Source organism: Arvicanthis niloticus, chromosome 8 (assembly GCF_011762505.2).
Source record: "Arvicanthis niloticus isolate mArvNil1 chromosome 8, mArvNil1.pat.X, whole genome shotgun sequence".
Classification (NCBI taxonomy): Eukaryota; Metazoa; Chordata; class Mammalia; order Rodentia; family Muridae; genus Arvicanthis; species Arvicanthis niloticus.
The window spans coordinates 72343686-72360227 of NC_047665.1; the positions used below are offsets into that span (position 1 = coordinate 72343686).

Genomic DNA, 16542 nt, shown 5'->3' on the forward strand with positions numbered 1-16542 from the left:
TGATCAAGAGTCCATGCGCCCTTTACTAAAAGGGTAGAAGTGCACAGGAGGGAAGGGGCTCTTCCTCTGTGTGGAAGAAAGCATACAGAACCAGACCCTAATCTCTTATACTTCCCAAAATATCTTCTTTTAGAGCTGCAATCCTTTGGAAATACTCCAAGATCTAAATAGTGGTCTTATCTGTAGTTTTCTTTGGAAATTGGTCAGCAGTAGATATAGATGCCCAAACATGTATCTGGCCTGTACTAGGGAGCCACATATGGAGTGCCTGTTGCCATATGGGGACACACCCCTTTTCATTTTTGAAATTGAAACTTGCTTCATCTACAAACCTGCCCTTTTAGTGGTAAGTTCAGGGCTGGGAAGATGGCTTATTGGGTGAAGCATTTGCCTGGGAAACCTACTGACCTGAGCTCAGACCACTAGCACCCATATAAAAGCTAGACCCAGTAGCACCCATGTGTCTGGAATCCCAGTGCACCCCCAGCTGGAAAGGAGAGACAGAGACAGGAGAATTGCTGGGATCTTGTACAGTAGAGAGGGTGGTATTTAGGACTGAAGATCAAGAGAGGGAGTGACCCTGCCTCAAACAAGATGGAAGATGAGGACAGAGCCCTAAAGTGTCCTCTGATCTCCATGTGTACCATGTTATACATACTCTCGAGGGCTCCCCACCTCAAACATGTATACACATACGCAGAAATACATTTTTTTAAGTGGCAAGTTTGAAGGCCCCAATTTAAAACCACTCTGTGTGTGTGTGTAAATCTGAGCAAGCATATGGATGTACTGGGGTTTGAACTTGAACTCGGGCTTCATGCATATTAAGCCTCACGTGTTACCATGGGGCTACACTCCCAGCCCCAAATTTGATACGTCTTTGAACAAACAGTACGCATGGTCTCTTTGATCACTCATCTTTCCAATGAAGACATATGCTTCCACACGGAGTCCCAGAAAATGAACTCCAAGCCGTGGTCTGCTCTTAGCAGCCAAGACGGCAGTTCCTGAGGCCCCCTTATCTGAGCAGGGTGTATCTAACTGAAGCATTTAGCCTTCGGTACGGGCTCATTTTTAACAGCATCCAAATGGTTGTTCTTTCTCATTTTATTAAAGGATCCGGATCCTTCTCATAAGTTTTCCATTAATGGGATTATAAATTGATATAATTTTAAGTTCGAGAATGCAGAACTGGTATGTGGTAAACATAAGCATGTGTTTGATGTTAGATGTAAACTAGTGTAGCCAAAGTGGGCAAGTGCTGTAAACTTCAAACGGGAAACAGATGGGGGGTAATTAGAGGCATGCAAGTGATGACAGGGGCGGTGAACTGTGGCCGTAAATGAATTGTTAGTTTAGGCAGGAATCCTGTGGCCGGGCGGATTTATCACATCCTAGCTGCCGTATGAACTGGGTGCTACCTTTCTATTTTTCTTTTTCTTTTTCTTTCGAGAACACAAGTATCGTTTTTTCTCTTCTGCAGTAGGACTTAAACTCCAAAGCATGCATGGTCTGAGACTCGTTTTCTAACTGCAAAGGCAGATTGGAATCACCTATTGCAAAAATGAATTGAGTAGGGTAATGAACATCCTGTTTTAGTTCTCTCTCTAATCTTAGGGCTAAACACTTTGCATACTTTGGAGTTCAGTGGGATGGAAGGTGAAGACTACCTCCGAAGTGTACCAGGGATTGGGAAGGCTGTGTCTAGTCTGTGGCATGTGACAGTGATGCCTTTTGTTGTTTTAAGGCAAGGTCTTACTACAGAGCCCAGGCCTGGAACTTGTGAGGTAGACCAAGCTGATCAGGATGACTGTATCTGGGCTGTCTGGTGATAAATCTCTCAAGGCTTCTTTGGGACTGAAGGGAGGGGACCCCTGCCCGACATGGTCTTCATGCTGCCTGAGAGACACAACTCAAGACTACCTACTTCTGCTTCTCAAGTGCTGGCCTTGAAGACATGCAACATTACATCTGGCAGTAGTGACATAATTTAAAGAGTAATTTTAGTCTTGGAGCAAATCTCATAATTATATAAATCAAAAGAAAAGAAACTTTTGTTACAATTTTCCGGTGACTAGAAAGTAAAGTTTCAAGGAAAAATATCTTTCAGTGGGAAAGACATACCCACAGAGAAGAAGCACTTTAAAAAGCGTTAGCTGTGAGTCAATGGTGTGGTGGGTCACTTGAATTCTGTGACAGAAATCTGTGGCCCAAATCAAACCAACGCTGAAACCTTAAATGTGTCCTATTGAAATTTAAGAAATGCATCATTATGACTGATAATGGGCAGGATTTGCTTTGGCATCGAGTGATTTCCAAGTGAGTCCCTGTGTCTACCTGTGAAATGCTTGGAGGCATGGAAACAAGATGGCTGCTAGGTGATGAAGACAAAGAACTTGGAGTTGTTGAACTGTTATAGGCAAGCCCAGTCCAAGCAAAGTACTGGCAGGGTGTGAACATGTTCCCAGAGTCCATGCAGTAGAAACTGGATCCCAGAGCAGGAATGCTGAGAGAAGGTACCATAGCTGATGCTTGCTGGGGTGATGGGGGCTCCAGCCTCAGGGATTAGGATTAAAGCTGTTATTTGGGGGAGGTGATGTATCACATCAATGAACAAATTTGTCTCCCTGATTCTCCCATCCAAGCGGAACCAGGCCAAACCCTGCTTAGCTTGTAAGATTGGGCACATTCAGGTGGCTAAAGACTTGTTTCTTTTGTCTTGTGCTCTCCAGCCCTTCGGCCTCTTAGCACTGAATAATAACACATCAAGAGGGACCTTCTCAGATACTCGAAGCTAGATCTAGAACTTCCAAGCCCCCAGAACAGTGAGTGAAATAAATGCCCGCTTGCTATAAATTGTGTAAGCTCAGGTATTCTATAACAGGAACAGAATCCAGACAAAGACAATGAAGGGGTTAAACCACCCAAACCTGTCCCCTCTCCAGAATGATGAAAGGCCTGCTGTTGAAGTGGTCCTCCTTTTCCTTAGGGCACCCAGATGAAGGGGATGGGATGACATATCCTTCCAGAGGCCTTTAACTTGCATCTGTCACACACTCACATCTTACACGCCCATTTAACGCTATGTTCTGGGATGTGGTGGTGCATGCCTTTAATACCAGGGCTCGGGAGGCAGAGACGGGCAGATTGCTCTACGTGGCAAGTCTTGGACTAGCCAGTGCTACATAGTAAGACCCTGTTTCAAAATAAAAAACAAAGCAGCAACAACAAAACCATCTAGACCCTGCATTTGATGTGCTGTTTTGCTTCCTGAATCTGCTTTATTTTGTCTTACATGGTCTTCAGTTCTGTCCATTTGCCCACAATGCTGTCACTCATTTTCATTGTGTCTGACCAGCCATTTTCTTTATTCATCTGCTGAAGGACATCTAGGCTGTTCCATATCTTGGCTATTGTGAGTAGTACAGCAGTAAATATGGTCGTGCAAATGTCTCGGAGTTTCAATCACTTCTATTTATAGTGCAAGTATAACAAATTCCTTCAGGTATATGCTTGAGGGTGCTATTTCTGGTCATACGTAAATCTATTTTTAGCGTTTTGAGGAACAGCGTTCTGATTTCTATTGTGGCAGCTCTGGTGTATAAGAGTTTCTGTCCCCAACATTCTTGCCATAATTTGCTATTTGTTTTCTTTGATCCATTCTCCTCATTACTCTTTTCTCATAGGCAAGGGCTTTCTATCTTTCCCAGGCTGGCCTCCAAATTGCAGCCATCTTGCTTCTGTCTTTTTTTTTTTTTTTTTTTGAACAAAACAGGTGTATTTCTATTGGATTACCTGGTACAGAAGACAGTGTGGCATGGATGGATAGTATGAATGACAAATAATACAAATATATTTTATTTGAAATAAACAAAAATGCTTACACAGCTTTCATTTGCAAACAAACTCCTGCTTGACTGTATTACTGAGCAAAGAGAGAGAGAAAGAGAGAGAGAGAGAGAGAGAGAGAGAGAGAGAGAGAGACAGAGAGAGAAAACAAAGCTGAAGCAAAACACTCTTCTGTTTTAACTTGTATTTGGGGACAGGTAGGAAGACACTGCTTGGTTTCTTTTTAAAAAAACTGACCTTCCCCTAAGGCCTGGTCATAGAAGTGTAAACAATGTAAATGAATCCACCGTTACCAGTTGTCATAGGTCATATCACATTACCTGTGTGTTCTGAGATCACACACACACACACACACACACACCTACCTGCCAATATACCTGGGAAAGTAGCTATATCACAGTTACATATGTGTAAAGAAAGAGTAACTTGGAATGAATTTTACATCCTGTTTAGAAGAAAGCACTAGCATGCTCTGAAATTCCAGGTTCTGACAGACAGATACTTCCTGGAAGCCCTCCTTTTCACTTTGGTTCATTACAGCTTTGTGAGGGACACAGCTGTTTATTCATCTACTTACTGAACAATCCTGCCAGAGAGCATAAAGCAAAGATACCTATTATTCCTTCAATGTCTGTGTTTTCAAGTTTATATTCTACTACATCGACAGTATGTCAGCAGTTCTCAAATATGAAAGAGCAATACTAATGGGCAAAATTCTTCTAAAAATGCCAACATCTGTTGAGGCATTCCTGCAGGTATTGTCACTGGCAGGAAAAGTGGACCCAGGATAGATAAAAATGAAAACTTGGTATAGGCAGACTTGGCCAGACGGGATCAAGACTTCTAGACTCTGATCCTGTGTTTTAATTTTTCCACACATTTAAACATAGTAGAACTTTGGGTGGGTCTCTGTGTGACAATTCTTATAGCAAAGCTTCAGGGCTGGCTACATCTAACTCCCTTGCAAAGTAGTAAAGCACCTGTGACCTTTACAATAAAAATGAACTCTACTGACAGAACTCAGGGCTAGGGCCTGGAGAGGAAGGATATGCAACAGGCATAAGTTCTATTCACTGAGAGACAAAGGCCAGTATTAGGGCCTAAACAATGCTTAGACTATTGGGGTGGGGTAGGAGAGATTAAGGTGGAGGCTGGTTCTTAACAGAAGAGCAGAGGTTCACCAGGTTGTGTGACCACACCACTCCAGCTTTCTAGTGATCAGGCATCATTTACTTCTTTCCACTGAAGAAAACAGACCCATGTGATTGACAACCTTGGTTTCTCAATGCTTTTTTCTAAGCTGTTCTTCCTACAGACATCCATGGTTACAAGATGGGAGGAGACAATGAGAAAATGAAAGTAAGCAAACATTCATGTGCAGGGGATGTGGTTCAAATCTTTGGATTTAAAAACAAGTCCCCAGAGAAGCTGCTGCCATGGAATTTCCAGGAAACTTCCTTTGCCTCCCAACATGGACCCCAAAAGCCCCAATCCAAATCTGAAAGCTACAATTGTGAGATGCTATAAATGATCAAGCAATCAGACAGAGAAGGAGTGTATTGTCCACTTAGCTCTTGGTAGCATAGCCTCTTTAGCAATTGGTGGATCACTAAAAGCCACCGAAGTACTGGACGTGCTTGAAAGCATAGGGGTAAAAAGTACTCAACAGATAGACACTCTGTAAAAACCAGTCATAGGACTTCATGGCTAGGAAAGTTTCTAAACAGTAAAATGACTTCAGGATATATCTCTTTGACATTAAATGTAGCAGAATTAAAAAAAAAAAAAGATTTACAAGTAGATATAGTGACAACAGAAAATTACAAAGCAGAGAACACACACACACACACACACACGAAAGAATCAAGACAGTGCTGTAGGTTCAACAGTATTCCATGAGGCTAGAAGATCTGTTAACTTTGTTAACTAGCAAAATATCACTCTTGTTTGTTTATAAATCACATATTTATCATATGACCACACCGGTGTTGAATCCTTTTCTTTCCATGTACTGGAGACGCCTACAGATGGCCTTTAAGCATTCTGCATTTCTTTGCCAATCTTGTAACTGAGTATCTTGTTCTAGTCGATTTTGGTGCGGGTAACTGGAAGCTGCAAGGCCTTGAACGTAGTGTCTGATATAGTTTGATAATTTTCACTAATAGCTGTCTGATACTCATTTTCTGCACTCTCTATGATTTTAATAAGCTCCTTGGCAGTTTGGACTTCATTAGAAACAGTTACTGAGTCCTGCACATCTTTATGACTAACCAACTGAACATTGCCATCTTCATAATAATGAACCTGAATCTTGAGCACTCCAGCCACCTGGGCTGTAGGTGGTGTGACGGTGAACTTCTACTCTGATCTCCAGCGACCATTCCAGAAGTTTTTGGGTTGAAACTGGTGGCTTTCAATACATGCAATAATGGTCTGTTGCCCATCTATAGTTTTAGCATAAACAGTACAGAAGCCGTTGGAATAATGATCTTTCACATAGGCTCTTAGAGCACTGTCATACGATTCCCTCCAAGACTTCAAGCCTCCATCCACATCGTCTGGCTGTGGGTCACTTGCTTCTTTCCGTAAATGATCAAACTTAAAGGAAATTTTGTTTCTTGGATCGAAAAATCTGCTGTTACCAAGGTCACCATGCTCTGTAATTAAGACCTGGTCTTCGTAGCCTTCTATCTTCACAGGTGTGAACTGATCCATGTTATACTGGGCAAATGCATGTGCTGCCCCTTCCCTGAGAAGATTGTCGTTATTAAGCAGTAGCCGGACATCATTGAATACTTCATTAAACTCCCCTGGGGGTGCATGGGTGATGAATTTAGCGGCTATGCATACCTTCTCCTCATCTGACACCCGATCCTCGAAGTCGGCCATCTTGGCTGCTCTCTTGTTTCTGCCTCTTGAACCCTGGGATTATAGGTATGAGTGACCAAAGCCAGCACTAAACTGCATTCTATCATCATCATCATCATCACCATCATCATCATCATCATCATCGTTATGATGATGATTTTTTATTTTTGAGACAAGATCTTAAATCTGGCTCTGAGCTCCAGATCCTTCTGCTTCCACTTCTTGAGTGCTTCTGCTTCTTGACTGCTAGTATTACAAGAGTGTGTCTCATGCTTGGTTTCTAGTACATTCTAGAGTACACAATTCTGGACCATAGAATTTTAGCAATAATTGGTCACTTCTAGTGTTTTATATGTTAAAAAGAAGTCACAGAGCAGAGCCTCCAGTGGCTACACTTATATCTGGACTGTCTGATGATAAATCTGTCAAGGCTTCTCTGGAACTGAAGGGAGGGGATCCCTGCCAGACACTGTCTTCATGCTCCCTGAGAGACGCAGCTTCCCCCATAGACTGACTTGAATACTTTGTGCGGAGGACTAGGTAACCTCCCAGGAAGGGATCATGAGAATGGTTTCCCTTCTACTTAAATGACATGTGAGCTTTTGAAAGTCTAAAATCGTTAACATTTTCTGTGCCACTGTCAGTGTAGAAGACATAGTTGGTAATTGATGCTTACATTCTGAGTGAGTTGGGGATTTAGCTCTGGCACAGTGTTTACCTAACAAGCACAAAGAACTGGGATAATCTCCATCACCATGGATCACAGACACACACACACACAGACGCACACAGACACACACAGATACACACACAGAGAGACACAGACACACACAGACACACACACAGTCACACACAGATACACACACAGACACACACACACAGATACACACGCAGACACAGATACATACACACAGAGACACAGACACACACAGATACAAACACACAGACACACAGACACACACGGACACAGGTACACACACACAGACACACAGACACACAAAGACACAGGTACACACACAGAGACACACAGACACAGATACACACACAGACACACACAGACACAGACACACATGAATAGGTGGAATAGTTCCCCGTCTTTAATTATAATCTTTCATTGCTTTTAGCCAGCACATCATACCAAGTTCATATTACTTCTATGTCTCATTCTGTTTTGCATTTTCTACATGTGAATCGCTAGATTAAGAGAGTGTCACCAAGGGTACCAGTGGATGCATTTGGAGAGTTCATTTGTACTTGAAAAGTCAATTGGATCATTATCATCTTCTCACCTTATATGTTTAAAAGTTATCTTCATTTACATAAAAATGAGGACACTGGGCTGAAGAGATGACTCAGTAGTAGATCACGTGTTTGCTGTATAAGCATGTTCATGTCCCCAGTACCCAAATAAATGCCAGGGACTAATGGCAGCCTCCTATAATACTCAGGGGGCAGAGACAGGAGTAAGCTGGATAGCTAGACTAGCTGAATCTGTGAGCTTCAAGTGAGAGACCCTTCATACATCAGGTGGAGAGCAGTCAAGGGGAGACATCCAATGTCAGCTTCTGGTTTCAACACATGTGCACAAATGAGCACACATACATGAAAACGCATACTCTCATGCCATAACACCCCATTCTCTGACTCACACATGAGGCAGTGGGGGTGGGGAGGAACATTTATTTAAAGCCTCTCTATTAATTCTAAGCACCAATCATAATGGAAAATTATTTTCCATTTCTGAGTAAGTAACTTTTGCGGGAATGGCAAATGGGTCTTTCTCTTCTTGGAGTGTACTTAGTGTTCAGTACACAACCATATACTAGTGCATGCCTAGTGCATGTGAGGCAGATGCTAGTGCATGCCTAGTGCATGTGAGGCAGATGCTAGTGCATGCCTAGTGCATGTGAGGCAGATGCTAGTGCATGCCTAGTGCATGTGAGGCAGATGCTAGTGCATGCCTAGTGCATGTGTAGTAGATGCTAGTGCATGCCTAGTGCATGTGTAGTAGATGCTAGTGCATGCCTAGTGCATGTGTAGTAGATGCTAGTGCATGCCTAGTGCATGTGTAGTAGATGCTAGTGCATGCCTAGTGCATGTGTAGTAGATGCTAGTGCATGCCTAGTGCATGTGTAGTAGATGCTAGCTCATGCCTAGTGCATGTGTAGTAGATGCTAGCTCATGCCTAGTGCATGTGAGGCAGATGCTAGTGCATGCCTAGTGCATGTGAGGCAGATGCTAGTGCATGCCTAGTGCATGTGTAGCAGATGCTAGCTCATGCCTAGTGCATGTGTAGTAGATGCTAGCTCATGCCTAGTGCTTGTGAGGCAGATGCTAGTGCATGCCTAGTGCTTGTGAGGCAGATGCTAGTGCATGCCTAGTGCATGTGAGGCAGATGCTAGTGCATGCCTAGTGCATGTGAGGCAGATGCTAGTGCATGCCTAGTGCATGTTAGATACATACTACTGCCTCTGAGGTACAAATCTTGAGGTCTTTTGCAAATAAGAAGAAAAAATTGTACTATAAGGGAACTTAAAAATATAATTCTAGATAGTAAAACATACAAGTAAATGATAACTTGCTATATAACCCTGTGTTTGGTTTCCAGTCATATAAACATATCTGTATGTAACATATGTAGTTCTCTGTGGTTTTAGGAAAGTTCCTTTGAGGGGAAAATAGTAACCCATAAGTTGAATAGCAGGTTGTTTGCATGAGGGTTTCATTTAGTGATGTCTAATGACACTAGAGATGTATTTATAGGTGGAAGTTCAGAAAGAGGTAGAGACAGGGAGAGAGAGAAACAGAAGGATATTTTGGTTAAGTGATGGCTGCCATGTTAAATTTCCTGACTTTAACTCTGTTTCTGTTTGTATAAATACCAAATAAGATGACCAATGTAGAACCCTGGGGCCTGTAACTCATCTACCCCCCAATCTTAATAGCTCCTCTAGAAGCCTGAGTCCTCTTGAGGCATCAGGCAGAGAGAGGACTTAGGGACACAACTGAGGAAAACTTTAGCATCTGGGAAGGCGCTGCCTCTGTTGTCCTGGGCTGTGCAGCCAGGGCAGCCCTTGCTGGGAGGCACCACTCCCTTGTAATTAACTGTTTGGCTGCAAAGCTGAGGTGGCTTTGAAAGATACCCAGGTGACAGTAGGGTGCCTGTGTTCTGCCTGTAGAATTACAGTCAAGGCTAAAGAGCCTCTACATCTATTCATTTTCTCTTAAATTACATATGATTAGGGGTATAATTACTATGCCCCACTCAACCATACCCCAAACACCATGCTTCTTTGCCCCAATCACACTTTGATAGGAAAGGAACAGACCTAGGCTGTGTCCCACTGTGAGGAAGCTGAGCTAGGACACAAGACAGGGAGTGGCCTGGGTGACAAAGGCCTACCCTTAGTGACACTTGGGACTTGGAAGTTCAAACCAAACATTCATAGTGGCAATTAGCAAATGTATGCAAAAACCTGTGATTATTGAAATCATACCTGTTCAAGGCTCCAGGGAGGCCCAGAATGATATGTGTGCCTACGCTGGAATTACGAAGCTCACTGTGGATCTTCTTATTTTCGGAATGTCTCTCCCTCTAATTACTTTACCGTCCAAATGTTTAGAAAACGGAGCAGATTGCAACAGAGAAGCCCAACCTGCTGCTGTGTCGAGAGGCCCCTGCTGCAAGGAAACACACTGCTCAGAGCTCTGCAAACTATACTGGTTGAGGCCCCCCAGACCCATTCTGTGCTGAGCAGGGCTCTGCCATGAAGGAAGTGCTGAACTGGCTTGCAATAGATGGTTGCAGCTTCATTTTCAGCTCAAGGGGGAGCCTGTTTTAGGAAAATCGTCTAAGCCAGTCCTCAGTGATTCAGCATCTGAACAGACAGCCTAAAAGTAGCCCTGTACCGAGACCCCATGGGAGGCACAGGGCTTTGTCCTGAGAAGCTCCCCTACGTCCTCTGTTGGACTGTTCTGTGCGCACTTTGTCTTCCGGGAATCAAAGCAGAAGCCTGGACCAAGAGAAGTCCCTCTGAAAAGTCCCACTCCACAAACGACTCCCCAGCCAGGCCTGCCTTTCAAGCTTGCATCTGTCTCTTCTCAGCCGCCATGTCAGCCTAGGGCTTGTTTCCGTGGTTTCCGCAGCGTGGGGTGGCCTCTTTTGGATGCACAGCCCCGCCCCGCACCCCTGCACCCCCACCTGCATGACCAGATCCGCGTTCATTTTTGCAGGTCTTTTTCTCAGGCCTCAGGCCAGCCTACCTAGGAGATCTTAGGATAGTTCAGCAGTGAAAGCTTCCTCGAGTCTCCTAGAGACTCAGAACTTAGACCAAAGCACTTTGCTTTTAAAAAATTAATTTCTTAATTTAAAAGGATCTTTTCTTTTGTCCCAGATCAAATGACCTTGGAATTTCTCGTCAAATTAGACAGTGAATTTTCAGAGTCTCCAGATAACTTTTTCTCAAGATAGCTTGAAAAAGATCCCCGATTTCTTGATGACCGACTGGATGGATGGATGTTTTTATTTGCAAAATCTTCAATATTTTGAACTTGTTCTAGGGAAGGAAAAACAGACAAAGTCAATACAATCTGGCCATTAAATTAATCTTCCAAGTTGATTAACTTAGCCATATTTCTACAATTAGAAGGTTTCCCTTTGATGCTTGAAAATTAATTTTTCTCCATGAAAAACATGTCCATATGTTATTGTTGTTATTATAATGAAGAAGGTGTGTGTGTGTGTGTGTGTGTGTGTGTGTGTATGTATGTGTTAGTGTGTGCGTGGTATGTGTGTGTGTATGTGTGTTAGTATAGCATACATGTGTGTGGTATGGTGTATGTGTGGTGTGTCTATGTTTGTGTATATGAGTTAGTGCGTGTAGTGTGCATGTGTGGTATCTGTGTGCATGGTGTATGTATGTGTTACTGTGTGTAGTATGCATGTGTGTGTGCATGTTAGTGTGTGTGGTGTGTGTATGTATGTTGTCTCTGGTCCTAGGTGAAGGTTGATCCCAGGGCCTTGGGCCTATTAGGCCAGCACTCTACCCCTGAGCCGCACATCCTTGGGGGAATTTTTGACCTAGTTAACATAAAGCCTAAGTGATTGATATAATCAATGCAGAAGCTGCAGCAAGCTCTCTGTAGTACAGTGGAATTTTCCTTTCATATGAAGTACTGCTTGGGCGTCTCTGTGGGACTATGCTTTGCAAAGAACAGCTATGCTGAATCCCAAAGCCTCTGTTGCCCTCTGTCACTTTTTCCATGCTAGGGATTGAACCCATGGATGTGGGAGTGTGAAGCTTGGGTCCTGCCACTGAGTCTCACTCTTTGACCCTGCAGATTTTTTCTTTATGTATTTTTTTAGTTATATATATAGTGCAATTATAGCATTTCCCCTTTTCTTTTCCTCCCTCCAACTTTTCCCATGCACCCCATGTTCTCTTTCAAATTCATGGGTTCTTTTTCTTTAATTATTGTTACACACACACACACACACACACACATTCCTAAATACATAAATACGATTTTTTCAGCACACTTAATATTACTGTGTATATATGGTCTCAGGGCAGACAACTTGGTATTGGATGATGAATAGGAGAATTCTTCCCTGGGGAAATCCATTTCTCCTGTTTGCAGCATTCCCAAGCTGCCTGTGGTTTTTTTTTTTTTTTTTTTTTTTTTTTTTTTTTTTTTTTTTTTTTTTTTTTTTTTTTTTTCTTTGTTTAAGGTTGAGGCTGCATGAGGGCCTCTTTCATGTTATTATCATGCTTGAGTCTTGTTTTGGCAGCCTTGCTGAGAAGCCTTCATGGCTATAGCCTCTCTGGCAGTTTTAGGAGACACAATCTCACAGCAAACTTCCTGATTTTTTCTCTTAAAACCTTTCTGTTCCCTCTTCCACAGTGATCCCTGAGCCTTGGGTACAGAAATAGTGCTATAGATGAATACATCCTGGAATTGGGCACCACATTATCTCTTGTTCTCTGTGGTTTTCTATAACAGTCTCCATCTCTTGCAAAGAGAAGTTTCTTTGATGAGGGGTTAGGACTACACTTATTTGTGGGTATAAGGATAGATATTTAGGATGGAGTTAGGGATTATGCTGGTTTAATAAAGTTGTGGTTGTAGGTTGTCCTCTACGATCTGTGACTTCTCTAGCTCTGGTAGTCAGCTACTTTTCTAGTATCAGGCATAGTTTTTCTTCTGTTGAGCAGTCCAATCAGAGAGCTGTTGGCTACCCCCATATACATGTGCTGCTGCTACTGCACCTCTGGGGTTGTCGTACCATATTGGTTGTTGTTGTGCTTCATGGACATCAAATCTGGGTAGGAGTTTTGGTTGTGCCTTTGCCTTGGAAGCTTTCATAGCACCTTTTAGTACCAGAAAAATACAGTTGCATATAGGTTTCCACAGAGGCCAGAAGAGGGTGTCAGATCATCTGAACCTCGAATTACAGGCAGTTATAACCTATTTGCTGTGGGTACTGGAACTATAACTCTGGTACCTGGAAGATTAGTAAATATTCTTAAGCACTAAGGCAGCCACCTCCCTCACCTTAGATTATACAGGGACACTGTGATATCTTCTTTTTTCTTTACTTAGGCATGCTCCAAGATTTTGGGTGTTTCTTTCATAAAGACACAGGATTGAAGATAAGCCGTAATGAACAACCCAGAACAAATGTGTGTGGGTCTCATCTAGGGAGGGCAACAAGCAGAATCAATGACGGCAGGAGAGATGGGAAGGGCAGTGGACTCTGAGGACAAGTGCTACACACTCTTATTCGGAAAGAAATAATTCTTTTTGTGCTATATATTACAGACGCAGAGAGACCCACGCCCTCCTAACCTAGGAAGGCATGTTAGTAGAAAGGATTTTGGAAAACCTTCATTACAAGGAATGATTTCAGAAATATTGAAACAATAAGCAAGAATCTGGCATTAATAATCTGTGGGTTTTATACTTTATACCATTAAAGGATGTAAGGATTAGTGATTTTATGTATCCTACAAAATTGAACATGCCTTGGGACACATAGATATGATGCATATGGAGTCCAGCATCAGTTGCAGAGCACAAGGCCTGACCAGAGTTCCTGCTGCTGTTCTACTCGGCTTTGATAACTCTTGGTTTCCAGCCCCACAGAGACAGGGTTGGGGAGAAACTGGGGCAACAGTCTCGGGCCTGCATATTTTTTAGCTTTGACTAAGGAAACTCAGAGTCACTCAGAGTTGAGGGAAACTGGGTGATCAAAGGGGAGACTTGTAGCTCCAGGAACACAAGATCAGAACCATGGAGAGGCTAAATATTATAACTTATGGCACAAGCCTGCAAGACATTTCCTCCAGGCTGTCAGCGTGCCCTGCGGCTAGCCTGGGAATAGCAGTCCGATGGCCTGTCTTGTAAAACAACATCTTCCCAGATAGCATTTTCTCACCTGTTCATCTTTCAGAAAAATCATGATTAGAATAAAACTATGGAAAGGGGTCAGCACTTGTATGAGGTCCTGGCTTTGATCTCTAGGACAAAAAAGAAGGAGGTAGAAGAGGGGGAGAAGCAGGAGGAAGAGAAAGAGGAAAAAAAAGAAAAGATAAGAAATGCCACATGGTGAATTAAAATTTATTTTCATTTTATTTCATTTTATGTGCATTGGTGTTTTGCCTGCATATATGTCAGGGTGAGGGTGTCAGATCTTGGAGTGACAGTTGGGAACTGCCATGTGGGTGCTGGGAATTGAACCTAGGTCCTCTGGAAGAACACTCAGCTTTCCAGCCTGGGTGAGACAGTTTAAGAAAAGCAGTTGAGAAAAGGGGCTTCAGTCTTGGGATCAGGAGAGGAGAAGGTTCCGGGAGTTCTCAGGCAGACAGGTCCTTTCCTCTAGAGCAGTGATTCTCAACTTGACTTTCAACTTCTTTGAGGGTTGAATGACCTTTTCACAGGGGTTGACTAAGACCATGGGAAATTTACATTACAATTCACATAGCAAAATTAGAGTTATAAAGTAGCAATAAAAATGATTTTATGGTTGGGGGTCACCACAGCACAGAAGGATTGTATTAAAGGTCACAGTATTAGGAAGGTTGAGAACCATTGCACTGGAGACTTGGGAGACATTCTTCCCACTTGTAACAAGCAGAATCTACAAACTACCCCCTCTACAAATCAGCCTGGAAGTCTATCTGATTCTGAGAGGCAGGAGGGGATGAAAGTGCCTGGAGCATCCTGTCTCTGGTGCTTTGCTGGAGCAATTTACCTACAGGTCAGCCAGAACACCCTTTGATCCAACCAGGACATTGAAGGTCAGGAGGGTGGAGGGAAGGAGCATGCGGATCTCTCATTCAGGCCTTGCTATATATGGAAACAGGAGTCTGGTGACCTGGTAAGTCAGGTTTTCACCTGACCTTCTACCCAAAGGCAATCTTTCACCTTATCTGGTCTTGTTCTCAAGAAGCGGAAGAATCTGAGTGAAAAGCGACTGCAAACACTTCAGTGTATTTCCCCCTAAGGCTAAGCATGCATGGCCACAAAATGCTGGGAAAATAGGGGAACATTTCAAATAGCAGAATGCCAGACTTAGTTGTCGCCATGGCTTCTGAAGTTTGAACAAGTCAGTGAGTTGCTACAGTGATTCTCAATTAAAAGGCTCTGTGATGATTGCATGCCATGGGGAGGAGCCCTGTCAGGTCACAGATTCCTGATGATCTTTTGGGAGAATTCTGCAAATTCCTGTTGTGCTGAGTAAACACTTCCGGACATTACCTTACGTACTAATCTAGTCTTCTGGCAACAACAGCTGCCAGACAGAAAACAAGATCACCTTGGAGAAAGTGTGTGTGTGTGTGTGTGTGTGTGTGTGTGTGTGTGTGTGTGTGCGTGTGTACGTATGCACATGTGTTTGGTAGGGTAGTTCCAGGAGTCATCAATAAGAAGAATTTATGGGAGTGGGTATGTTCTGCCAAGGATGGCATTGTATTAATATTCTGCATTTAGAACTAGGAACAGGAGTCAGTGTAGACTTTTACCCAGAGTTGAGCTCAGAATGGCAACTAGTCGTACCTTCTATTTGCAGTTAACAGTAGTCACCTTCATGTACAACAGTAGGAATGGCTGTGCTTTTCGTTTCTGAAGATTTTTGGGTGGGTATCATCCCAATTCTTATATTTATGTTTCAGCTATGCCCCGAGTCCCTAGATGGGTATTCTACTTTTTCCACTGCTATTTACTTACTTAGTGTGTGCATGTGTACATGGATGCATGCCTCACTCAGCTCTTGTGGAGATTACAAGTTCAACTTGAGGCGTCAGAGTTTTCCTTCTGCTCTAGACAGTGAGTTATGCAGAGGCCTTTCTGGCTGGGCCATGCCACTGTCCCAGGAGACATTTTTCTTTCTGAAGCTCTGGAGAAAAACATCTCTATTGTCAAGGTCCCAAGATCAAGTAGTAGATTAATAAGTGGGCTGTGGGGAGAGAAGGTATTGTTGAGATTATTTTCCTGTGTCCCTCCACTTGGGGGTTAGTGCAGGGTTGCCCTGCTCAGCAGGGAAGGCCTGGGGAGGGCAACTTCTAAGAATGTGGTTTTTTGAGTCAAAATAGAAATGTTTTCTTACCTTCTGACTCAGGGCATTAAAGTGGGTAGATTAAATGAAAATACTTCAGTTGAGAATTTAATCCTGTTAGGTAAAAGTAAGTCACTGTTCTTAAATGCTCTCTTGCCAAAGAGTAGAAAAAGAAAGACAAGGTACAGTCAGTTTGTGAGAGGTTCTTGTCCTGGGAGGGCTACTAGCTTGGGGCTCTAAATGGCTTTCTCTTCTGGTGAGCTGTTGTT

The 16542-nt window shown here is 43.0% G+C and overlaps 1 pseudogene; it reads right to left on the reverse strand.

Moving 5' to 3' along the window:
- Window positions 1–5271: 5271 nt before the first annotated feature.
- Window positions 5272–6745, reverse strand: LOC117714076 (F-actin-capping protein subunit alpha-1 pseudogene; annotated as a pseudogene).
- Window positions 6746–16542: the final 9797 nt, after the last annotated feature.